This window comes from Gigantopelta aegis, chromosome 6, assembly GCF_016097555.1.
Source record: "Gigantopelta aegis isolate Gae_Host chromosome 6, Gae_host_genome, whole genome shotgun sequence".
Classification (NCBI taxonomy): Eukaryota; Metazoa; Mollusca; class Gastropoda; order Neomphalida; family Peltospiridae; genus Gigantopelta; species Gigantopelta aegis.
The window spans coordinates 90,247,603-90,275,421 of NC_054704.1; the positions used below are offsets into that span (position 1 = coordinate 90,247,603).

At 36.1% G+C, this 27,819-nt stretch overlaps 1 protein-coding gene and 1 long non-coding RNA gene across 3 annotated transcripts in view; one reads left to right on the plus strand and one right to left on the minus strand.

Annotated features, from left to right (window-relative positions):
- LOC121375322 (serine/threonine-protein kinase Sgk1-like) overlaps window positions 1-27,819 on the minus strand; it is a 116,191-nt gene that overhangs the window by 33,385 nt on the left and 54,987 nt on the right. The gene's annotated exons all lie outside the window — the stretch shown is intronic.
- On the plus strand, window positions 7,114-14,808 carry LOC121375323. Its single transcript, XR_005958302.1, has 3 exons — window positions 7,114-7,312; window positions 8,397-8,578; window positions 14,010-14,808. It is a non-coding gene; the product is annotated as an uncharacterized LOC121375323 (long non-coding RNA).

Here is a 27,819-nt window from a genome sequence, read left to right on the forward strand (position 1 = left end):
AGGAAAATGTTTTCTGGTTTTTAATACCAAACAATACTGTTAAACCAAACGTTTTTAATAACTACAGTGAAACCTGTCAAAACCGGACCCTCTGTAAACCGGAATCCCTCAAAACCAGACATTTTTTATGGTGCCTTTTAAAATATCTGTGCAGAAGAGAACCTCTGTAAACTGTATACCTCTTAAAACCGGACTTTTTACTTGGTATCGAGGGTGTCCAGTTTAGAGGAATTTCATTGTACATGTAAATATATACATATATATATATATATATATATACATATATATATATACACTCGCGGAAAAAAGTTCCTGTGCACCAAATAATTGCATATAGAGTATAATTTACTTGAAATCTGGTCATAAAAAAATCAGTAAATAAACGTGTAACCATTTCCTTCCATATCCCAGCAGTGCCCAGTCAATTGCACGAGCTATTCATGCTTTGTGATCATATGTTGCATTACTAGCATTATTGATCACGTGCTCCTCTTTGACGTCATTTTTCTTATCATTGGACTCAGAAAAATACTTTTGTTGGTATCTGATCATCGTCAGTGTGATGCCACACCTCCAAGAAAATGAACTTCTTCGAAAGATGGGCATGATTGCAGTTAAAATGGCACAAACGTGGTTGCTAGTCATTTTGGTGTTCATCAGAACACTATGCAGTGTCTGCGGAGATGTTCTCGACAGTTTAGGAATACTAGGGATCTTCCATGTTTAGTGAGTCGACACGTGACATCACGTTAACCAGTCGTCAATATCAAGTGAGTACACATGTGGAATCATTTGGAAATGACCAGTTTAACATCCCAATACATCCCTGCGTTAAGGCCAATCAGTGGAAGAACTTTACGCAACCGATTAGGTGATCACAAAGTACGACCATGACATGACGTCAATACGTTATTCTGTTATATCGTCACCGACGGCGCACCAAGCATTGTGTAGACTGTATTTCTGGTTCAGAAGACAGGAGGGAATCACTGTACTTTTGACAGATAAATAGTACATCTATGTAAAACACAATATTCAAATTTGTTATAAATATACGTCTCACTAAAATTTTAATGATGCACAGGAACTTTTTTCCGTGAGTATATATTACTCAACCTTCATTAGGGATATGACAAATATATGTCATGATAAACAATTTATGCACATCTTAAATTTGTGCATCAGGTGACCAATAAAACTATGCAGTTTGGATGTCCCATATATCACCACAGTAAGGCATGACTACAGTTAGATATGTCATCCATCAAACACAATAAATACATTTGCTTTATTTGACATATGTTTTTCTAAATATCCCTTGCGGATGTTGAGTAGTCTACATGCAAAAGTAAATGTTTTAGCTGCAGGTTCTACATGTGTTGACCTTTGAAAGGAAAACTAAGGTATGTGTGTAACTGGAGAACCTCAGCTGAGGCTAATTCAGATAAATGTGACAAACTCTCCTTGATGTCTGCATGGAAATTAGATACTTTCCACAACATTAACTTCCAGACATAGTGCATCTACATTATAGATAGCACAAGTATTTTATCCTTCTTGGATTCAATGAAATTATTATCAAAGCAGTTTTGTTTGGCTTTAAATGTGTTCAAACATGTGTTCAAACATTGGTCATGCAATGATATATCTTGGTAGTACTAAACCAGATAACTTCCAGCTGGGTCAAAGTGCGAGGTGCACCCAACTTTTGATAGAGTAGTTAACACCACAAGTCCTGTGATTGGTGATAAATGTGAGTGTGTTGTTTGTAAAAAAAAGGTTTCGTTCTGGACAAAAAATGTATGCAATTTTATTTCATCTAGTACGACTGTGTCAAGTAGCCTTGTGCTTGAAACATGTATCGGGTACTTTCAAACAAAAGTACTCAAATTTCGTGCAGAACTAGGGTAGTCATAGACACTATCTGTTTTCTCTGAAATGAGCAACTTGACCCCCCCAATTTTTTTCCGATTAACTTTAAAGGGACATTCCTGAGTTTGCTGCAATGTTTAAGATGTTATCGACTAACAGAGACTCTTTAACGATTGTAATTAAATATCAAATATATTTTTCTGCATAAAATATTAGTGGCTGTATATTAAACATGTTTATGATTGTTCTAATATTTGTACTGGGTTAAATTTCGTTTTATTTCCGAAAATGTTCTTTTTTCGTACGTACGAAATTTTTTGAAGACGAAATCCAGTTTGGGCTTCTTACAAATATTAAGACAACCAGAAACACATTAAATATACAGACACTGATATTCTAAACAAGAAAATATATTTAATATGTAAGTTTAATCGTACAAATATTTTATTAGTCGGCAACATCTTACAATGCAGCAAACTCGGGACTGTCCCTTTAAGGGTGAGAGGTGGTAGTATTTATATCTGTGGTGTTTATGTCGATTGATACACTGCAGGTAGGAGTTTTAGCCACATGATACTATTGTCATCTATGGTATTTGATTTGATTTGGTAGTAAGGCACTATCAAATAACAAGTCCTACTATACATGCATAGAATTGAATTCACTAAACTCACAACTTTGTCATTTTACATTGCAATGCAAAAACACTTACAAAGATGATGTAATGTTACTTAAGAGAGCCTAAGAGAGCTCTGTGAATTAATCAGACCACAGATATTGGCCTCAGTAGCGCAGTGGTTAAGCCATCGGACTATAGGCTGGTAGGTACAGGGTTCACAACCCGGTACCGGCTCCAACCTAGAGTGAGTTCTTAAGGGCTCAATGGATAGGTGTGAGGCCACTATACCCTCTTCTCTCTCACTAATCACTAACCAACTAACCCATTGTCCTGGACAGACAGCCCAGATAGCTGAGGTGTATGCCCAGGACAGAATGCTTGAACTTTAATTGGATATTAGCATGAAAATAAGTTGAAATTAAAGACCACAGATTGTTGAACACAGAAGTCTCTACAATAAAATTATTATATAACAGCCACCTGGCAATAAAGACCACTTCAGATCTACTAATTTTGCATATTATACAAACCATTTATTTTAAATTCCCAATATAACCTACTTAGGTGCCAGTAAAGACCACTAGCATAACATCTGGGAACATTTTCTTCAGTTTTGCGTTGCGATTTGGGTCTCAAATTTCAGGGATGGCTACACAATTTTAAAACATTAAACAGTAGTTGCTAACCAGTTTTTAATTGACTAGAAATATCGCTATATACATGTACACAGATTAAAATTCTGAAAGCAAAATATTCCCCAAATATAAATAATGTTTTGACAGAATGGTTTAATAAGCTCTGCATGCACATCACATCAGACAGAATTCAGCTGTTGCATGCATTCAAACATGTGAGTTCATCACCTGCATACATTAGACACTATCCATACCACACAGAACTAATTAACACAGCTGTCTGTTACTGTGATCACACAATACACTCGGAGGAGAATGGTTTCATCAGCACCATGCCAGGTGGCGGAGGGGGGGGGGGAAGAGAGTTGTGGTAATGATGGGGGATTATGTCCAGAATACCAGAGCCAACAAATTACATTAACACCAGACAGTACACTGAATTATTAACTACACTGAACACCCAAAGAAATGCAGATCAGGGTTATGGTTAGTTTGCAATTAGAATAGATCTACTCAATTATATATTACATTTTGTGTTTTGTTTAATGACACCACAAGCACACATTGATTTTATTAATCATCGGCTACTGATATCAAACATTTGGTAACAAAATCTTATGAAAATGTTACGCTGAGGTATACAGGTCTTTTTGGCTTGTAAACAAATGACCCATTGACAACTAGAGATCTTGCAAATTTGCATATACTTTTAAATTTGCATAACATTATTAACTGGGTTAATACACTACATTATCACATGGATTTATGACATGGATATCATGAGTAAGTTTTAGGATAAATATATATGTGTGTATGTGCCCCCCCCCCCCCCCACCCCACCCTCCCACACACACACTTTTTGGAACCTTGCTACACCCGTACAAGTGATGATGCACAGTGATTGAAAAGTGAAACCCCAAATGGCTATAGAAATAACTCAGATTTGGTTTGGTATTAAGCATACTAGTACAACCCGTGCGATTAACAAAATGGCGAAAAAGACATGCCGTTGAAAAACAACTGAATATAGTCAAAGGCCAAAATGTGCTGTGGAGAATTAAAAACTCCATTGTAATCTACATGGCATTGCTGATTCCTGTGGGCAATTGCAGGGGTTGCTAGTAAACAAATGAAAATGAGGAGGAGGATATATTTTCATGCTTCTATGTAATCACATGTCATACATGTTTTCTGGGTCACACGCAGGCAGGAGAAGCCCATTACATGAGCAGTTCCTTCTGGTAAGCAGCTGTTTCTTTTTATATAGTTAAAAGAGGAAACCCACTACTTTTATATGGTCTATTTTCCTACTGTCTCACAGCAAGGAGTATTTTACACAGTTGTACACCAAAGGCTGTGGTATACACTGTCATGTACATGGGGAAATGCACATAAAGAGAACTTGTTGCTTTATTTGTAGTAAGAATGGCCTATGTGGTGGCAGTAGATCTCTCTGTCTTTCTGTCTGTCTCTCTGTCTGTCTCTCTCTCTATACATGTATACGTTTAAAATGTTCCCAGTTGTCATTAAAGAAATATTTCTATTTTTCCTGTGATTTGAACAGGCATGTAGGTCGACAATCTACAGATGACAGGTGACTGTACACACAGCAGGCTATTATACATGTATATATATATATCTGTGTGTATGTGTGTCTGTGTGTGTGTGTATGTGAGTGTATGTGTGTCTGTGTGTGTGAGTATGTATGTGTGTGTGTATGTGTGTATGTGTGAGTGTGTATGTGTGAGTGTATGTGAGTGTGTGTGTGTATGTGTGTGTGTGTACGTGAGCGTGTGTGTGTGTGTGTGTGTGTGTGTGTGTGTGTGTGTGTGTGTGTGTGTGTGTGTGTGTGTGTGTGTGTGTGTGTGTGTGTGTGTATAGATATTAAATTAGAAATAAAACATGCCACAATAAAGTGATTCTTACCTAGTGGGTGGTCTCTTTAACAAGAGTTAACAGACATGGTCCACATGGGTACATTAATTTCCATTAACTTGGTTCATTTCTCCACTTGATCTGCATTGATGAACTGTATGTATGCATACATACCGGTATGTCCCAGCCTTTACACATTTATTTGATTCTAATGAAGATGGCTGGATCGTCACGGTTGTGTGACTCAGCAGTAAAGCTACATTTCACTTTGCTCACTGCCTGCTTAGTACACATAATGGACGGAGGGTCCCACCCAGGTTTTGACCTATCACCATGTAATACACTGTACAACCTCTAAACACCAGACCACCTCTAAACTGGAATTCCTACAACTCAGTACATTTGATTTATTAATCATGAGCTATTGGATGTCAAACATTTATCAGTTGTGACAGATATAGTCTAAGAAAGGAAACCCCCTACATTTTTCCATTAGTAGCAAAGGATCTATTATATGCACTATCTCATAGACAGGATAGCACATACCACAGCCTTTGATATACCAGTCATGGTGCACTTTAGCAGGATTTAGCCAGAAACTTGACTAAATTAAAAATATATACACATTATTGAATCCCAGTGTAAATTATACCTCTGAGAACCCAATGATGAGACTGCAGACTGGTATCAATCATTATGGCACCACTAATTGACTGGGATATCACTTCAGTCGGAGTATACGAGACTACTGACCATCATTACATGTGGCTGGGTATGGTTGGCTAATAACAAGCAATTGAAGAGGAATGGCAGCTTTAATAATTAAATACCTATTGTAATATCTGCGGAGGTTTCGGTCAGGTGTTTTAATATTAAGTTACAAATGTTACTAAAGGCCCTTCATAAATAAGTCCTTCACAAACATGTCTCAACATGATTTGCTTCAAAGATTGATAAAAGAACAAGGAATTTAATTCACTTAACAAAATAAAAATTAAGCAAAAGTAACATTTGTGCATGGTTCCATATCCAGCTAAACATTACCGTAATGTGTACCATTTTAGAATTTTATAGGAGTTATATTGCAGGAATGAATCCATGGATATTATATTTGAGGTACATGGAGGGAGTGAAAGATATCACTAAAAATATGCACTATGTGTAGAAAACATATTACATATAGAAAGAAAATGCATGAAGCATTAACACTTATTTATTTGAAAGTGCATATATAAACACAATTGCATGTTGATCAGTGCTTTAGATTGCATTAAAGTCACAATGTTAAACAATGAGCCCAAAATATGTATGCCCAAAAATGTGCCCAAAATAACTATAAACATATCGACTACTAAACAATTTCAACTAAACCTCTACTGAAATATTATGCCTACATTAGTTTGAAATAACTCAAAATGCATTTGTGAATATCTACAACCCTTCAAATCACTTCCATTCATATCCCCAATTAATTTGATTAATGTGCTCCTTAAAGATCTCGCTATGCTCAGAACAATAAAACACACATATGTTGTGTTCAGATTAGTGATATCTAAGGCTCTGTTTATGTACCATACATGTATAATCGATTGTGACAAATTTTTTTAAAAAAAATAATAGATTATTGTACTACAAGATCTACAGTCAATATATAGATAAACAACAGATGCCAAGCTTAGTTTACTCAGAGGTAATTAGTTGTATGCCCCAGATGTGTGGTTTATACCTGGTACAATAAGGACAGTCTCATTCCAGCCAGTGCTTCACAAATGGTGTTTCAAAGGCCATGGTATGTACTATCCTGTCTGTAGAATGGTGTATATAAAAGATCCCATACTGCTAATCGAAAAAGAGTAGCCCATGAAGTGCCACTTCATGGGCTACTCTGCCACTTCATGGGCTACTCTTTTTCGAATAGCAGCATGGGATTATTTATATACACCATTCCACAGAGTAGCGGGTTTCCTCTCTCAATATCTGTGTGACCATATGCCTGACGCCATATAACCATAAATAAAATAAGGATGGAAGGTTTTATTTAATGATCCACTCAACACATTTTTAATTATATGGCATCAGACATATGAGTAACTAACACACATATACTGAGAGAGGAACCTGCTGACACTGCGCAATGGGCTACTCTTTCCGATTACCACCAGCAGCAAGATATCTTTTATATACAGCATCCCACAGACAGGATAATACATACCACAATGTTTGTTATATCAATTGTGGATGACTGGCCGGATTGAGAAATAGTCTAATGGGCCCACCAATGGGGATCGATCCTAGACTGACCACACATCAGGTGAGTGCTATATTACTGGGCTATGTCCAGCCCCTAGAATAGGTATCCCTGCATGTCGATGATGCATAAAATATTCCATTTACAGGAAGCTGAAAAGTCACTGTGGCAGCTTAATACATGTCTTTCATTGATTTGGGATCCAACTGGAGTAATTTAACATGGGAATTAATTTGGTAGATAGAAAAGTGATTGCCTAAAATAAGTGCATGACCACAGATTACGAATAGCAGCTTGCGCTGACTTGAGAACATTGATTTATTAATCATCGGCTATTGGATGCGAAACATTTGGTAATTTTGACATATAGTCTTAGAGAGGAAACCCACTACATTTTCCCATTAGTAGCAAGGGATCTTTCATGTGTACCATTTCACACACAGAATAGCACATACCATGGTCTTTGATATATACCAGTTGTGGTGCACTGGCTGGAATGATAATTAGTCCTATGGGTGCACCGACTGACAATACAGATGTGCATCATGTCTGCTTTCATTGTACAATATTAATATACTTGATTACACACATCAATGACCAAACGAGTTTGAATAGCATTGCGATACTGAATCAATGTAACCTGATAAGTTATGTAGTTGGCTTATGTTCTTGTTTCCTGGCATGTTATCAATTAACGGTTTAATAACTTTCATGAATTATGGATATACATTGTACATTACACACAATACACACTGTAAACACATACTAACTAGGCTATATATGATACTTGAATAGCTTCCTAGCACCCATGAGGTATTTTTTCTAAGAATATACCACAGTTAAATGATCAATGTTTTCCAAGAACATGCCACAATTAAATGATCAATGTTTTCCAAGCATATGCCACAATTAAATGATTTTTTCTAATATGCCACAATTAAATATTTTCCAAGAACATGCCACAATTAAATAATATTTTTCCAAAAACATGCCATCATTAAATAATTTTCCAGGAACATGCCACAAATAAATACATATTGTCAGCCACAATCTTTTAACCAACTAGTGATTTGTTATGGGAACTGGCTGCTAATGAATTTATATATACTGCCATGTAATTCAAAACCTTCTTGATATTATGTATTAGCAGACAGTTTCCTAATACTAATCAAGACACCAGATTGTCAGACTCATCCAATCAGTGGCATCAAAGAGGGTAATTCTGTGTTCGAGTCACTGCTTCACAACATATCAAAATCATGAAAGTGTGTGCAGAAATGAGGTATGAAGCATCATCATTAATACTAACACCTGGGAGGACGAGGTGAGGTAGTTTATTTATTAATTTACCTTTCAACTGGTGGTGGTGGTGGTGGTGGTGGTGGTGGGGGGGGGGGGGGGGGGGGTGATGGGCAATGCATAATTATCAGACTTCTCCACCCCCATGCATTTCTGCTGCTTATGAAAAACCTATTGCTGCTAGCTAATCAATATTTTATTTTTATTTAAAGACACTACTAGAGCACACTGATTAATTTATCATCTGCTATTTGGTGTCAAACATTTGGTAATTTGACATATAGTCTTAGAGAGGAAACCCACTACATTTGTTCATTAGTAGCAAGGGATCTTTTATATGCACCATCCCACAGACAGGATAGCACATACCACAGCCTTTGATATACCAGTCATGGTGCACTGGCTGGAATGAGAAATAGCCCAATGAGCCCACCGACGGGTATCGATCCCAGACCGACCACACATCAAGGTGACTCTTTACCACTGGGCGACATCCCGCCCCAAATTAGCCAACAACTGGGAGGGCGACGTGGGGTAGTGATATATTAATTTACATTTCAACTGGGGTGGGGGTGGGCAATGCATAATCTGCAGAACTCTCGACCCCCATGTATTTCTGAAGCTTATAAAAAGAGCTTTTGCTGCTAGTGAATCAATAAAGAAACTTAACTTTTTTGTTTTTTTGTTTAAATGACAGCATGAGCACATTAATTAATTAATCATCTGCTATTGGATGTCAAACATTTGGTAATTATGACTCTTAGTCTTCACAGAAAACCAGCTACATTAGTAGAAAAGGCTTTTTTTTAATTTGCACTTTCCCACATACAGGAATGAAAATGTTTGTTTTGTTTAACAACACCACTAGAGCACATTGATTTATTAATCGTTGACTACTGGATGTCAAACATTTAGTAATTTTTACAGTCTTAAAGATGAAATCTACAACATTTCTCCATTAGTAGCAAGGGATCTTTTATATGCACCATCCCACTGACAGAATAGCACATACCACGGCCTTTGATGCATAGGAATGAATATATCACAACCTTCGATATACCATTCTTTAGGTTCAGGTTGTGATGGGAAAGAACTTAACTACATATAGATAATGGATCCACTGGGTGGGTGTGTGTGTGTTTCAATCCTACAACTGAAGCACCTCAGACGAGTGTTCTACCCAGCTAACTGATAAGTGAAACCTCTGTACCCATACACAGCAGTGGGTTCATCACACACCCTGGATGTGGGCCATAAACGTTAACAACATGTCTCACAGTATATGGACTTACCTCATAAATATTTATTAGAATTAACTGCCTAAGGTGTGGCAATTAAACAATGTGATGTTAAATATGTTTTTCTATTCCTTTCACACTAAAGGCCGCAGGGTGCATTTTGAAATAGAAACGAAAAATGTTATTCCATATTTGTGACAAGTAAAGCAATAAAATGATCTAATATATGAGATCAGTGAGTCAGTGAATCAGATGACAATGCACTACGATGTACTGATGATGATGTCATGTATGTCCAATAAATGTTCGAGCATAATCTCCAAGGAAACACAGCCCAACTCGTCGACCATAAATGGTGAATTCTGTGAATTAAATATTGAACATGACGTTAATGTATAAATAAAGTAGTTGACTATTTATGATCATGATCAATCGTGGATAAGTTATGAAAGTAACAGTACCATACAGAAACCAAGTTTCATTGATCTACTAAGGACTTAAAGTTTATGAGAAATGCACCTCAATGTGAAGCTTAACATTGGAACTAACTGTCAACACCACTGCCATCAACCCAACTACTAAGATTTACTATTCACAGTTAAAGATTGTCTTGTTTAATGACACCACTAGAACACACCAATTTATTTATTGGATGTCATATACAGGTAGTCTTAGAGAGGAAACCTGCTACATTTTTCCATTAGCAGCAATTAAGGGATCTTTTATATGCACCATCCCATAGACAGGATAGCATATACTACAGCCTTTGATATACCAGCCATAGAGCATTGGATGGAACGAGAAATAGCCCAATGGGCCCACTGATGGGAATTGACTGCACATCAGGGGCCTAATTCACAAAGGTCTCTAAGGCTCTGTTAGACAACAAAGCAAGTCTTCAGCATTGCACTGCGAGATCGTAAAGTTGCGAGAGTTTAGTGAATTAGGCCCTGGTGAGCACTTTACCACTGGGGTATGCTCCGCCCCACAGATGCATCTATAAACCAAGCTGCTTTGATCTTGGACTTAAATGGACCGTAATGTAAAATTTAATAGGAGATAAATGCAACGGTTGACGTCATCACCATCAACAAAGTAACTATCTCATCTTTTCAGGGAAAACAAAAATGAAATATAAAGCTAACTGATTGTACATGTAACTGTTCATCAGCACATCAAGAAACTAGAAGTGCAGAAATTCAACATTTTTGTATTATCGTCTACAGCTACTTGTCTTTGCTCATGAAACATGCACTCCATTAAATTGGTTAATGGTTGAAGGGTGTGTGGGGTGGGGGAGGAGTGGAGTGAGTGGCAAGTAACACTACATACCACACCAACAAATGTCACTTTTTCAAATATGATTATGTCAGAATGACCAAATACATGTATTTGACATCCAGTAGCTGATTATTAATAAATCAATGAACTCTGGTGGTGTCAGTAAACAAAACAGACTTTAATCTCGAGACTACGAGCAAATATTTGACATCCAATAGCTGATGATTAAAAACATCAGTGTGCTCCAGTGGTGTTGTTAAACAAAACAGACTTTAACCTCGAGACTACAAGCAAATATTTGACATCCAATAGCTGATGATTAAAAACATCAGTGTGCTCCAGTGGTGTTGTTAAACAAAACAGACTTTAATCTCGAGACTACGAGCAAATATTTGACATCCAATAGCTGATGATTAAAAACATCAGTGTGCTCCAGTGGTGTTGTTAAACAAAACAGACTTTAACCTCGAGACTACGAGCAAATATTTGACATCCAATAGCTGATGATTAAAAACATCAGTGTGCTCCAGTGGTGTCATTAAACAAAACAAACTTTAACCTCGAGACTACGAGCAAATATTTGACATCCGATAGCTGATGATTAAAAACATCAGTGTGCTCCAGTGGTGTCATTAAACAAAAGAGACTTTAACCTCGAGACTACGAGCAAATATTTGACATCAAATATCTGATGATTAAAAACATCAGAGTGCTCCAGTGGTGTCATTAAACAAAACAGACTTTAACCTCGAGACTACGAGCAAATATTTGACATCCAATAGCTGATGATTAAAAACATCAGTGTGCTCCAGTGGTGTTGTTAAACAAAACAGACTTTAACCTCGAGACTACGAGCAAATATTTGACATCCGATAGCTGATGATTAAAAACATCAGTGTGCTCCAGTGGTGTCATTAAACAAAACAGACTTTAACGTCGAGACTACGAGCAAATATTTGACATCCAATAGCTGATGATTAAAAACATCAGTGTGCTCCAGTGGTGTTGTTAAACAAAACAGACTTTAACCTCGAGACTACGAGCAAATATTTGACATCCAATAGCTGATGATTAAAAACATCAGTGTGCTCCAGTGGTGTTGTTAAACAAAACAGACTTTAACCTCGAGACTACGAGCAAATATTTGACATCCAGTAGCTGATGATTAAAAACATCAGTGTGCTCCAGTGGTGTCATTAAACAAAACAGACTTTAACCTCGAGACTACGAGCAAATATTTGACATCCGATAGCTGATGATTAAAAACATCAGTGTGCTCCAGTGGTGCTGTTAACCAAAACAGACTTTAACCTCGAGACTACGAGCAAATATTTGACATCCGATAGCTGATGATTAAAAACATCAGTGTGCTCCAGTGGTGTCATTAAACAAAACAGACTTTAACCTCGAGACTACGAGCAAATATTTGACATCCAATAGCTGATGATTAAAAACATCAGTGTGCTCCAGTGGTGTCATTAAACAAAACAGACTTTAACCTCGAGACTACGAGCAAATATTTGACATCCGATAGCTGATGATTAAAAACATCAGTGTGCTCCAGTGGTGTTGTTAAACAAAACAGACTTTAACCTCGAGACTACGAGCAAATATCTGACATCCAATAGCTGATGATTAAAAACATCAGTGTGCTCCAGTGGTATTGTTAACCAAAACAGACTTTAACCTCGAGACTACGAGCAAATATTTGACATCCGATAGCTGATGATTAAAAACATCAGTGTGCTCCAGTGGTGTTGTTAAACAAAACAGACTTTTTAACTTTGTACCAAACATGTAAAACTAACTACAGTGGTATAGTATGTGCATGGTCAAACTTGTTGGTGAGAACACCGTGTGTTATTTATGATATACGAATTTAAAGACATACGGCTGGCTGCTCCTAGGTGAGGACCTAGTTGCCACAGCTATACCACCCAATGAAATAAGCACAATCAAAATTGATTGCTCTGTGGTTTACAAGTAAACCTGATGTATATTCCTGCTCTGTGATATGTAAATTAACTGCAAGTACAGGCACGATAAATAAGTTTTAGTTAGAAAAGATGTTTAAATTTGTTTTAGTGCTGGTTTTTAAGGTTGTGTAAAAAAACAATACTACATTATGACTATCAGACAAAATTTATTTTATACACTTATTGATTAAAAATGTTTTGAAACAACTCTTTAAAATAAATGGTATCTAACAGCTACTCATGTAATATTTTCTAGATTTCTAAGCAGTCAGCATCCATATATATATACTATAGTACCTGTTAAATTTTCAGGTACAAATAAACTACATACCAAAGAAAGAAAGAAAGAAATGTTTTATTTAATGACGCATTCAACACATTTTATTTACGGTTATATGGCGTCAGACATATGGTTAAGGACCACACAGATTTTGAGAGGAAACCCACTGTCGCCACTTCATGGGCTACTCTTTCCGATTAGCAGCAAGGGATCTTTTATTTGCACTTCCCACAGGCAGGATAGCACAAACCATGGCCTTTGTTGAACCAGTTATGGAGCACTCACTCAGGGTTTGGAGTCGGTATCTGGATTAAAAATCCCATGCCTCAACTGGGATCCGAACCCAGTACCTACCAGCCTGTTGACCGATGGCCTAACCATGTCACCACCGAGGCCGGTCTACATACCAAAGAGTTAAAAACAAAATACAGTCCCAAAACCGATCCACAATTTTTCTAAAATCTAAAATCTCTTGATTACAGAAAAAAATACCATAATACTATTATTCTTAAAGTAACATAAAAGTATTGTAATCAACCTATAATGTACATGAGTCGTGATGTACATTCACACAGCAAGCATTTCCCGTCTATATTTTCAGATATGAATAAATAACATACTCACTCAAACAGTCAAAAATAAACAAAAAATAGTGAGTACCCCAAATTGATCCACAATCTTTCCAGATTCCACATCACTGGAGTTTGCAGGTAAGAGAAGTCGACCTGGGGGATCAATCACTGCCAGAGAGTGACCAGGTAGAACACGGAGACGCCAGGCCAAGTGGAGTTCAACTGGGAGACTGGTGCCCAGAGCCACAACTTTTTACTGTTCCCTACAATATTTTTATCACCTCTATATCCGAGGTCATAGCCCACGGGTTGAAGACAATGACACTCGGATGATCCACCACTGTCAAGTTTCGTGTCAGTTGCTCCGCACTCGTCAACCATCAACCGCTTATTAAAGATGACCTCAGTGCTATATATGCAAGCACATGTGTACCAAATTCAAGCAGGTATATGACACTAACTGTTCAGCAAGTCAGCAAATTTTGTTTTCAGCCAAATTTGTTTTTCCAATGCCATTTGAATAAAATACAACAGTGTTCCTTAAATAAGTTAGTTCTCAACTTAGACCTTTGGTGAATAAGCTCTTCTGTGTTATAAAATATAGTCCACAAACTGATCTTCAGCTCATATTGTATAATTTGGTAAGAGGTAACTAAACCCTATGTATTCACTTCATCCAAGTCATTCACAATGTACTTGTACTACTTGTAGCTTTTTTCAGTGTTAACTTTAAAATGCTACTAACTTCCTGCATAAACATGTATGTATTTTAAGTAGTCCAACATCAATTTAGATCCTTTTTGGTCTATTTGATGTAACACTTTCACAATGGTTAAGCAGTAAGCATTTTAATTTTTAGATATGTTTTAAATTTTAATTTCTGAAACATATATCTTAATTAATAAATTCTTGTAATCTGTCTTTTTCTTCTCTTTTTTTCAATTTAATTTTATGATTGTGATACTATAGATTAGTTTTCATTATAGAAAGTGAACAAATGTGTTTTATTATTTGTAATAAACTGAGACAACATTAGTATTTTATTTTACAAAGTGTACAAATATTTGAATGTTTACGGTAATGTAAAACTACTGCTGTTTTGTAGTCTACATTTAGACAAAGAGGATCCCTACAGAGCATATCCATATAGCATGGCTGTGTATAAAGAAAAGGAAACAATGACACTGTTAATACTCAGTTTGTGAAACTCACATCAGCAGGATTCCACTGACAGACTTGTGATGTCAGTGCCACAGTACACGGAAAGGAAAGGAATGTTTGTTTGATGACACCTCAGCACATTGTTTAATCAGTGGCTATTAAGAAACTGTAGCAAGGTTTGTTTAATGACACCTCAGCACATTGTATAATCACTGACTATTAAGAAACTGTAGCAAGGTTTGTTTAATGACACCCCAGCACATTGTATAATCACTGACTATTAGGAAAGGAAAGCAAGGTTTGTTTAATGACACCCCAGCACATTGTATAATCACTTGACTATTAGGAAAGGAAAGGAATGTTTGTTTGATGACACCTCAGCACATTGTTTAATCAGTGGCTATTAAGAAACTGTAGCAAGGTTTGTTTAATGACACCTCAGCACATTGTATAATCACTGACTATTAAGAAACTGTAGCAAGGTTTGTTTAATGACACCCCAGCACATTGTATAATCACTGACTATTAGGAAAGGAAAGCAAGGTTTGTTTAATGACACCTCAGCACATTGTATAATCACTGACTATTAAGAAACTGTAGCAAGGTTTGTTTAATGACACCTCAGCACATTGTTTAATCAGTGGCTATTAAGAAACTGTAGCAAGGTTTGTTTAATGACACCTCAGCACATTGTTTAATCAGTGGCTATTAAGAAACTGTAGCAAGGTTTGTTTAATGACACCTCAGCACATTGTTTAATCAGTGGCTATTAAGAAACTGTAGCAAGGTTTGTTTAATGACACCTCAGCACATTGTATAATCACTGACTATTAAGAAACTGTAGCAATGTTTGTTTAATGACACCCCAGCACATTGTATAATCACTGACTATTAGGAAAGGAAAGCAAGGTTTGTTTAATGACACCCCAGCACATTGTATAATCACTGACTATTAGGAAAGGAAAGCAAGGTTTGTTTAATGACACCTCAGCACATTGTTTAATCAGTGGCTATTAAGAAACTGTAGCAAGGTTTGTTTAATGACACCTCAGCACATTGTTTAATCAGTGGCTATTAAGAAACTGTAGCAAGGTTTGTTTAATGACACCTCAGCACATTGTTTAATCAGTGGCTATTAAGAAACTGTAGCAAGGTTTGTTTAATGACACCTCAGCACATTGTATAATCACTGACTATTAAGAAACTGTAGCAAGGTTTGTTTAATGACACCCCAGCACATTGTATAATCACTGACTATTAGGAAAGGAAAGCAATGTTTGTTTAATGACACCCCAGCACATTGTATAATCACTTGACTATTAGGAAAGGAAAGGAATGTTTGTTTGATGACACCTCAGCACATTGTTTAATCAGTGGCTATTAAGAAACTGTAGCAAGGTTTGTTTAATGACACCTCAGCACATTGTATAATCACTGACTATTAAGAAACTGTAGCAATGTTTGTTTAATGACACCCCAGCACATTGTATAATCACTGACTATTAGGAAAGGAAAGCAAGGTTTGTTTAATGACACCCCAGCACATTGTATAATCACTGACTATTAGGAAAGGAAAGCAATGTTTGTTTAATGACACCCCAGCACATTGTATAATCACTTGACTATTAGGAAAGGAAAGCAAGGTTTGTTTAATGACACCCCAGCACATTGTATAATCACTGACTATTAGGAAAGGAAAGCAATGTTTGTTTAATGACACCCCAGCACATTGTATAATCACTGACTATTAGGAAAGGAAAGCAAGGTTTGTTTAATGACACCTCAGCACATTGTTTAATCAGTGGCTATTAAGAAACTGTAGCAAGGTTTGTTTAATGACACCTCAGCACATTGTTTAATCAGTGGCTATTAAGAAACTGTAGCAAGGTTTGTTTAATGACACCTCAGCACATTGTATAATCACTGACTATTAAGAAACTGTAGCAATGTTTGTTTAATGACACCCCAGCACATTGTATAATCACTGACTATTAGGAAAGGAAAGCAAGGTTTGTTTAATGACACCCCAGCACATTGTATAATCACTTGACTATTAGGAAAGGAAAGGAATGTTTGTTTGATGACACCTCAGCACATTGTTTAATCAGTGGCTATTAAGAAACTGTAGCAAGGTTTGTTTAATGACACCTCAGCACATTGTATAATCACTGACTATTAAGAAACTGTAGCAATGTTTGTTTAATGACACCCCAGCACATTGTATAATCACTGACTATTAGGAAAGGAAAGCAAGGTTTGTTTAATGACACCCCAGCACATTGTATAATCACTGACTATTAGGAAAGGAAAGCAATGTTTGTTTAATGACACCCCAGCACATTGTATAATCACTTGACTATTAGGAAAGGAAAGCAAGGTTTGTTTAATGACACCCCAGCACATTGTATAATCACTGACTATTAGGAAAGGAAAGCAATGTTTGTTTAATGACACCCCAGCACATTGTATAATCACTGACTATTAGGAAAGGAAAGCAAGGTTTGTTTAATGACACCTCAGCACATTGTTTAATCAGTGGCTATTAAGAAACTGTAGCAAGGTTTGTTTAATGACACCTCAGCACATTGTTTAATCAGTGGCTATTAAGAAACTGTAGCAAGGTTTGTTTAATGACACCTCAGCACATTGTATAATCACTGACTATTAAGAAACTGTAGCAATGTTTGTTTAATGACACCCCAGCACATTGTATAATCACTGACTATTAGGAAAGGAAAGCAAGGTTTGTTTAATGACACCCCAGCACATTGTATAATCACTGACTATTAGGAAAGGAAAGCAAGGTTTGTTTAATGACACCTCAGCACATTGTTTAATCAGTGGCTATTAAGAAACTGTAGCAAGGTTTGTTTAATGACACCTCAGCACATTGTATAATCACTGACTATTAAGAAACTGTAGCAATGTTTGTTTAATGACACCCCAGCACATTGTATAATCACTGACTATTAGGAAAGGAAAGCAAGGTTTGTTTAATGACACCTCAGCACATTGTTTAATCAGTGGCTATTAAGAAACTGTAGCAAGGTTTGTTTAATGACACCTCAGCACATTGTTTAATCAGTGGCTATTAAGAAACTGTAGCAAGGTTTGTTTAATGACACCTCAGCACATTGTTTAATCAGTGGCTATTAAGAAACTGTAGCAAGGTTTGTTTAATGACACCTCAGCACATTGTATAATCACTGACTATTAAGAAACTGTAGCAAGGTTTGTTTAATGACACCTCAGCACATTGTATAATCACTGACTATTAAGAAACTGTAGCAATGTTTGTTTAATGACACCCCAGCACATTGTATAATCACTGACTATTAGGAAAGGAAAGCAATGTTTGTTTAATGACACCCCAGCACATTGTATAATCACTGACTATTAGGAAAGGAAAGCAATGTTTGTTTAATGACACCTCAGCACATTGTATAATCACTGACTATTAAGAAACTGTAGCAATGTTTGTTTAATGACACCCCAGCACATGGTATAATCACTGACTATTAGGAAACTGTAGCAATGTTTGTTTAATGACACCTCAGCACATTGTATAATCACTGACTATTAGGAAACTGTAGCAATGTTTGTTTAATGACACCTCAGCACATTGTATAATCACTGACTATTAAGAAACTGTAGCAATGTTTGTTTAATGACACCCCAGCACATTGTATAATCACTGACTATTAGGAAAGGAAAGCAATGTTTGTTTAATGACACCCCAGCACATTGTATAATCACTGACTATTAGGAAAGGAAAGCAATGTTTGTTTAATGACACCCCAGCACATTGTATAATCACTGACTATTAGGAAACTGTAGCAATGTTTGTTTAATGACACCTCAGCACATTGTATAATCACTGACTATTAGGAAACTGTAGCAATGTTTGTTTAATGACACCTCAGCACATTGTATAATCACTGACTATTAGGAAACTGTAGCAATGTTTGTTTAATGACACCTCAGCACATTGTATAATCACTGACTATTAAGAAACTGTAGCAATGTTTGTTTAATGACACCCCAGCACATTGTATAATCACTGACTATTAGGAAAGGAAAGCAATGTTTGTTTAATGACACCCCAGCACATTGTATAATCACTGACTATTAGGAAAGGAAAGCAATGTTTGTTTAATGACACCCCAGCACATTGTATAATCACTTGACTATTAGGAAAGGAAAGCAATGTTTGTTTAATGACACCCCAGCACATTGTTTAATCACTGACTATTAGGAAAGGAAAGCAATGTTTGTTTAATGACACCCCAGCACATTGTTTAATCACTGACTATTAGGAAAGGAAAGCAAGGTTTGTTTAATGACACCCCAGCACATTGTATAATCACTGACTATTAGGAAAGGAAAGCAATGTTTGTTTAATGACACCTCAGCACATTGTATAATCACTGACTATTAAGAAACTGTAGCAATGTTTGTTTAATGACACCCCAGCACATTGTATAATCACTGACTATTAGGAAAGGAAAGCAATGTTTGTTTAATGACACCCCAGCACATTGTATAATCACTGACTATTAGGAAAGGAAAGCAATGTTTGTTTAATGACACCTCAGCACATTGTATAATCACTGACTATTAGGAAACTGTAGCAATGTTTGTTTAATGACACCTCAGCACATTGTATAATCACTGACTATTAAGAAACTGTAGCAATGTTTGTTTAATGACACCCCAGCACATTGTATAATCACTGACTATTAGGAAACTGTAGCAATGTTTGTTTAATGACACCTCAGCACATTGTATAATCACTGACTATTAGGAAACTGTAGCAATGTTTGTTTAATGACACCTCAGCACATTGTATAATCACTGACTATTAAGAAACTGTAGCAATGTTTGTTTAATGACACCCCAGCACATTGTATAATCACTGACTATTAGGAAAGGAAAGCAATGTTTGTTTAATGACACCCCAGCACATTGTATAATCACTGACTATTAGGAAAGGAAAGCAATGTTTGTTTAATGACACCCCAGCACATTGTATAATCACTGACTATTAGGAAACTGTAGCAATGTTTGTTTAATGACACCTCAGCACATTGTATAATCACTGACTATTAGGAAACTGTAGCAATGTTTGTTTAATGACACCTCAGCACATTGTATAATCACTGACTATTAGGAAACTGTAGCAATGTTTGTTTAATGACACCTCAGCACATTGTATAATCACTGACTATTAAGAAACTGTAGCAATGTTTGTTTAATGACACCCCAGCACATTGTATAATCACTGACTATTAGGAAAGGAAAGCAATGTTTGTTTAATGACACCCCAGCACATTGTATAATCACTGACTATTAGGAAAGGAAAGCAATGTTTGTTTAATGACACCCCAGCACATTGTATAATCACTTGACTATTAGGAAAGGAAAGCAATGTTTGTTTAATGACACCCCAGCACATTGTTTAATCACTGACTATTAGGAAAGGAAAGCAATGTTTGTTTAATGACACCCCAGCACATTGTTTAATCACTGACTATTAGGAAAGGAAAGCAAGGTTTGTTTAATGACACCCCAGCACATTGTATAATCACTGACTATTAGGAAAGGAAAGCAATGTTTGTTTAATGACACCTCAGCACATTGTATAATCACTGACTATTAAGAAACTGTAGCAATGTTTGTTTAATGACACCCCAGCACATTGTATAATCACTGACTATTAGGAAAGGAAAGCAATGTTTGTTTAATGACACCCCAGCACATTGTATAATCACTGACTATTAGGAAAGGAAAGCAATGTTTGTTTAATGACACCCCAGCACATTGTATAATCACTGACTATTAAGAAACTGTAGCAAGGTTTGTTTAATGACACCTCAGCACATTGTATAATCACTGACTATTAAGAAACTGTAGCAATGTTTGTTTAATGACACCCCAGCACATTGTATAATCACTGACTATTAGGAAAGGAAAGCAATGTTTGTTTAATGACACCCCAGCACATTGTATAATCACTGACTATTAGGAAAGGAAAGCAATGTTTGTTTAATGACACCCCAGCACATTGTATAATCACTGACTATTAGGAAAGGAAAGCAATGTTTGTTTAATGACACCCCAGCACATTGTATAATCACTGACTATTAGGAAAGGAAAGCAATGTTTGTTTAATGACACCTCAGCACATTGTATAATCACTGACTATTAAGAAACTGTAGCAAGGTTTGTTTAATGACACCCCAGCACATTGTATAATCACTGACTATTAGGAAAGGAAAGCAATGTTTGTTTAATGACACCCCAGCACATTGTATAATCACTGACTATTAGGAAAGGAAAGCAATGTTTGTTTAATGACACCCCAGCACATTGTATAATCACTTGACTATTAGGAAAGGAAAGCAATGTTTGTTTAATGACACCTCAGCACATTGTATAATCACTGACTATTAGGAAACTGTAGCAATGTTTGTTTAATGACACCCCAGCACATTGTTTAATCACTGACTATTAGGAAAGGAAAGCAATGTTTGTTTAATGACACCCCAGCACATTGTATAATCACTGACTATTAGGAAAGGAAAGCAATGTTTGTTTAATGACACCCCAGCACATTGTATAATCACTTGACTATTAGGAAAGGAAAGCAATGTTTGTTTAATGACACCTCAGCACATTGTATAATCACTGACTATTAGGAAACTGTAGCAATGTTTGTTTAATGACACCTCAGCACATTGTATAATCACTGACTATTAAGAAACTGTAGCAATGTTTGTTTAATGACACCCCAGCACATTGTATAATCACTGACTATTAGGAAAGGAAAGCAATGTTTGTTTAATGACACCCCAGCACATTGTATAATCACTGACTATTAGGAAAGGAAAGCAATGTTTGTTTAATGACACCCCAGCACATTGTATAATCACTTGACTATTAGGAAAGGAAAGCAATGTTTGTTTAATGACACCCCAGCACATTGTTTAATCACTGACTATTAGGAAAGGAAAGCAATGTTTGTTTAATGACACCCCAGCACATTGTTTAATCACTGACTATTAGGAAAGGAAAGCAAGGTTTGTTTAATGACACCCCAGCACATTGTATAATCACTGACTATTAGGAAAGGAAAGCAATGTTTGTTTAATGACACCTCAGCACATTGTATAATCACTGACTATTAAGAAACTGTAGCAATGTTTGTTTAATGACACCCCAGCACATTGTATAATCACTGACTATTAGGAAAGGAAAGCAATGTTTGTTTAATGACACCCCAGCACATTGTATAATCACTTGACTATTAGGAAAGGAAAGCAATGTTTGTTTAATGACACCTCAGCACATTGTATAATCACTGACTATTAGGAAACTGTAGCAATGTTTGTTTAATGACACCTCAGCACATTGTATAATCACTGACTATTAAGAAACTGTAGCAATGTTTGTTTAATGACACCTCAGCACATTGTTTAATCAATGACTATTAGGAAAGGAAAAGAAAGTTTATTTATTGACACCTCAGCACATTGTTAATCAATGGCCATTAGGAAAGGAAAGAAATGTTTGTTTTATGACACACAGACACAGACACAGACACAGACACACTCACTCACTCACTCACTCACTCACTCACTCATGCACTCACATGTATAAACAGACCATCTAAAACCAGATATTTTTTCACAGTCTCCTTTTAATAATCAGGACAGACAATAACCTCTCAGTCTCTAACGAACTGAAAAAAAAAAAGTGAAAAAATACCAAAAGGGGATTTCTTTGCACCACTAACTCCTACCTACAATCTTCCCCAGGTTAGGTAACAGGGCTTAACGTACACATGCAAAGTAAGTGCACGCCTGTCACATGTGCAGCTGTGGACCAGTGTACTGGCTTCTCCGTCCACAACAAGAAAGGGTTTAGGGTGGGTGGGAGGATTGCCTACGCTGGCAAGTGCAAGAGAGCACCAGCAGCCCAACCAGGGTTGGAAATGAACGGGGGCATATTTAAATTGTGGTGCTATTGAAGTTTGAATGTCCCGTAGGATTACGTCCAAAATATACAGATTGCACAGTTTTCATGAGGTAATCTGGTGCATAATTTGGAATGGTTCATCAAAAATGAAACAGAGCTATTTGAGTAATTTTGACTTAGTTTGCCAAATTGTAGCTCATCAATCTTCCCCTCACTAGTGCCCCTGTTATAGTACAGTGTTTGTAGTAAATGGTCTAAAAACAACAAAACAACTCCTATCTTATACAGTATACTGGTAAGCTTCATCTTCCAATTTGCAAAATGAGGGTTTTTTCGTAAATGCATTTTCCAAGTATCAGGATATCAACTATTCATTTTTTAAGACAGGGCACTGAAAAGTTTTGTTTTGTTTAACAACACCACTAGAGCTCACTGATTTATTAATCATCAGCTATTTGATATCAAACATTTGATAATGTTTGACTCAAAATCTTAGAGGAAACCTGCTACCTCCCCCCCCCACCCACCCCCACCCCACCCCATCAGCAACAAGGGATCTTTTATATGACCTTCCCCACAGACAGAACTGCACATACCATGGCCTTTGATATACCAGTCATGATGCACTGGTTGGGATAGAAAAAAAAAAACCTAAACAAATCATACCAACTGGAATGCATTTTTTTTTTTTGAAGATTTAAAAATATTTTTTTTAAAGATTTTCTAAAAATAATTTTCTTTTACATCATTCATGCATGCAGTCACCATGGGAATCTTTCACACACACACGCATATTGATTTTGAAATACTTCAAACCGAGTCATACTATCTCCTTCGCTGATGGTTCCACACAAAATAACATTCAATCTAAATTGTCACCGTTCTTCGCTAAAATGAAATGTTAATAATATTTGGTGCATCCTGAAATAGAAGACACATTAAATTTCTTAATACTTTTGTCCTGAGCACTATTATTCTTTACTTAACAAACAGTGGAGAACTTTATTACGGCAAGAATGGTCGAAATGAAGTGTATCTAGGAGTGGTGAAAAAACCCGACATCTTTTCATTGCTGAATGTCACATCAATACATTTGTCTTGATTAACCTTTTAAAATCAGGAATTTGCAAGCAGAAAATAAATTAAAAAAACATTTTAATCATCAAATGTGATTGTGCTGTTATAATCTTGAATCATCAGGTACAGATATACATACAGATATACCAAATGACAATAAAATATGCTCAGGGTGTGTAATTTTTTGTTTGGTATTTTTTGTGTATGTATTTTGTGTGTGTGTCTGTCTGTGTGTCTCTGTCTGTCTGTGTGTCTGTCTGTCTGTGTGTGTGTGTGTGTGTGTGTGTGTGTGTGTGTGTGTGTGTTTGTGTCTGTGTGTCTGTCTATCTGTGTGTGTGTCTGTCTGTCTGCTCTGTCTGTCTGTCTGTCTGTATGTGTGTCTGTCTGTCTGTCTGTCCGTCTGTCTCTGTCTGTCTGTCTGTGTATCTGTCTGTCTGTCTGTTTGTCTGTCTGCAGAATACATGTGTGAGCATGCATGCTTCATTACATGTGTGTTTGTAATTATAATAATGATTAGGCATGCAGAACAAAAACATTTGCCAGATTTCGATCATATTATTTTCTTAAACTATGTTTATAAAATTATTTATTGTGTAATATATGTTTTTAGCATTTTTAAGGAAGGATCCTTAAAGAATAATATATTGTGCCATAAAATATATTTAAAATGTATCTTCTGTGTAAACATAAACATCATCTTAATCTTAAGTAACAGACACAATTCACAGTATGTTTAATTTGGATAATTAAATTGTCTTCTTTTGCAACATTAGTATAAATGTACATTAGGTTTAAATATTTTAGTTTTGCTTAATGACACCATTAGAGCACACTGTCAAACATTTTTAAATTGTTGACATATATAGTCTTAGAGAGAAAACCTGCTACATTTTCCATTAGTAGCAAGAGATCTTTTTTTACACATCATCCCACAGACAGCATAGCACATACCATGGTCTTTGATAAACCAGTTGTGGTGCACTGGCAGGAACAAGAAATAACTCAAAGGGCCCACTGACCAACCATGCATCAAGCAAGCTTTTTACAACTGGGCTACATATATCCCCCCCCCCCCCCCCCCCCCCCCCCCGAACTTCCACATTTAGTTTCTTGTCTTCATAATACATCTGAACATTGTTTTCCCACCTACCTTGCTAACTTAGATGTTTTCCAAAGACATTTTCACTGTTGGCCAATATTTCTTGGTGAAACTTTCTGACTTACTGTATATCTCTAACCTAAACTTCCTGGATTTGAACTGTTTGTGTTTCTAATCTAATATCAGTGTGTTAAGTGGTGTTTTTCTGTGATAAAATACTATCGAATGACATCAGCACACTTGGTACAATATAACTGTAGGGCAAAACATAAAACAAATTTAAGATACAGTATAGCTGTGCATGTATCATACATGCACTTACAGCTTACAGCTAAGAGTCCATGGATAAAAAGTATGCTTCCCTCACAAGCAAAATGTTACGTTGTTGCTAAGCAATGTTTATTTTTAACATGAATATAGCTTTCATTCCACAAATAGCTGATTAAAATATGAAATCCAATTTGCCAAATAAATTCAATAACAAATTTACCAAAAAGCTACTTTGAGAAGTATTAACCTTTTAAATATATGTTATTAAATATCGTAATTTGTTAGGATATTTAAAAAAATAATAATTAACTTGGGTACATATTAAAAAAAAAAATTCTCCAAACAGCTAACCAAATTTTTGACAAAAGTAAGATAATAAAACAGTATGGTAACAAAAGTGTATATTCATGCCACATGTTATCAAAAAGTAAATTTTTGCTGGGTTTACCAGTATTTTGTTTCTGAGCTACAAATTTAACTAACTAAAAAATACACCAGTTACCTTTATTGCAAAATGATGTTTTTAAAGCAGACACAAGCTTGGAATAACCATTAGAAATACCCACAACATTTAGACTTTGGCTAATACATTTTCTTTAAATTAATCTCTTTTGAGTAATTTTCAAAGAAATACTCTATACATCCAAAAATTGACTAAAACAAAATGTCGTCCAGTGTGAGTGCTGAATACATATGTTTTACACCACTGTGTGTCTTTCAAAATTGGGAGTTAGTGGGGAAATTATAACAATTAGAAAGGAAAAACACTTTTAATAACACTGTAAAACATTTTAAACTATCAATATTTTCTGCAGGAGCGTTGGAAGCAATTAAAAGCTGGTACGGCCATGAAAGCAATATATATTATGAGATCTATTCTATGCGAGCGCCATAGGAAGAGACAAAAATGTTCCTGGGCCAAAACGGCCGTACCGCTTCCAATACCCCTGTTCTGTGAAACATGACTAAAAAAACCCATAAATCTACTTTTTTAAAATTCTACACATGGTATTGCTTAAACATATTTTTGAAATTGACATGGGTTGTTTACTCCAAGTAGTGGGTCTCGTTCCAGTCAGTGCACCATGACTGGTATATCAAAGGCCGTGGTATGTACTACCCTGTCTGTGGGATGGTGCAAATAAAAGATCCCTTGCTGCTAACTGAAAAAGAGTAGCCCATGAAGTGGCAACAGCGGGTTTCTTCTCTCAATATCTGTGTGGTTCTTAACCATATGTTTAACGCCATATAACCATAAAAAAATGTGCTGAGTGAGTCATTAAATACAATATTTCTTTCTTTCTTTCTTTCCAAGTAGTGGGTTTAATTTTCTCTTAGCCTGCTGTCAGTGTATCTTTTTATTTCGGCCTTAAGTCCGCAGGTGTTGACCATATCGGATAGCAATACATGTTATTTATTTTCCAACCTTGATCACGGTCTATTTTGGTATCAATAACATTATTAAACACTTCTCTGCATTGGTTTAATTAAATTGTGGTAAGAGTGACAAAGTAATCTTGTTTCACGTAAACCTGGCAGCTTTCCCAAATACCATGAACAAAAAGATAGGGAAGGTTACAGCAAATGCTCATATATATTTCTTATACATCCACTGGTGAGAAAATCATTCATTATTTGTGAAAAAACACACTAGTAACACACTAGTTTATACATGTATGTGTGATATCGATTTAAAGACATAAGATTGGCTGCTCCTAGGTAATGACCTGGCAGCTACTGATACACCATCCAATGAAAAAACATTGATTGCTTTGTGACATATCAATTAACCTGAAACTGGTTGTCCTGTGATGCATTTAAGTTCATTTCAAGTGAAAGGGCCATAAACAAGTTTTAGTTGGAAAAAACATTTAGATTTATTATAAACCTGGTTATTGAGGAAATATAAGAAAGAGAATACTACATTGAATTTGTGTCCGTTAAGAGACCGTTTATCATACAACACCTTGTATAAACACGTACCAAACTCACATTTTGAGACCACTCATAAGATAAATGGTACCTAACAGCCACTTGATGCGTGATCGATTTAGGATCGATCCCCATCAGTGGGCCCAGTAGGCTATTTCTCACTCTAGCCAGTGCAGCATGACTGGTATATCCAAGGCTGTGGTATGTACTATCCTGTCTGTGGAATGGTGCATATAAAAGGTCTCTTGCTACTAATGGAAAAATGTAGCGGGTTTCCTCTTTAAGACTATATGTCAAAACTGCCAAATGTTTGACATCCAACAGCCGATGATTAATAAATCGATGTGGTTTATATATAATCGAAGAACAAAATGTTATAAATAACATAAGCATTATTTTTACCATCAG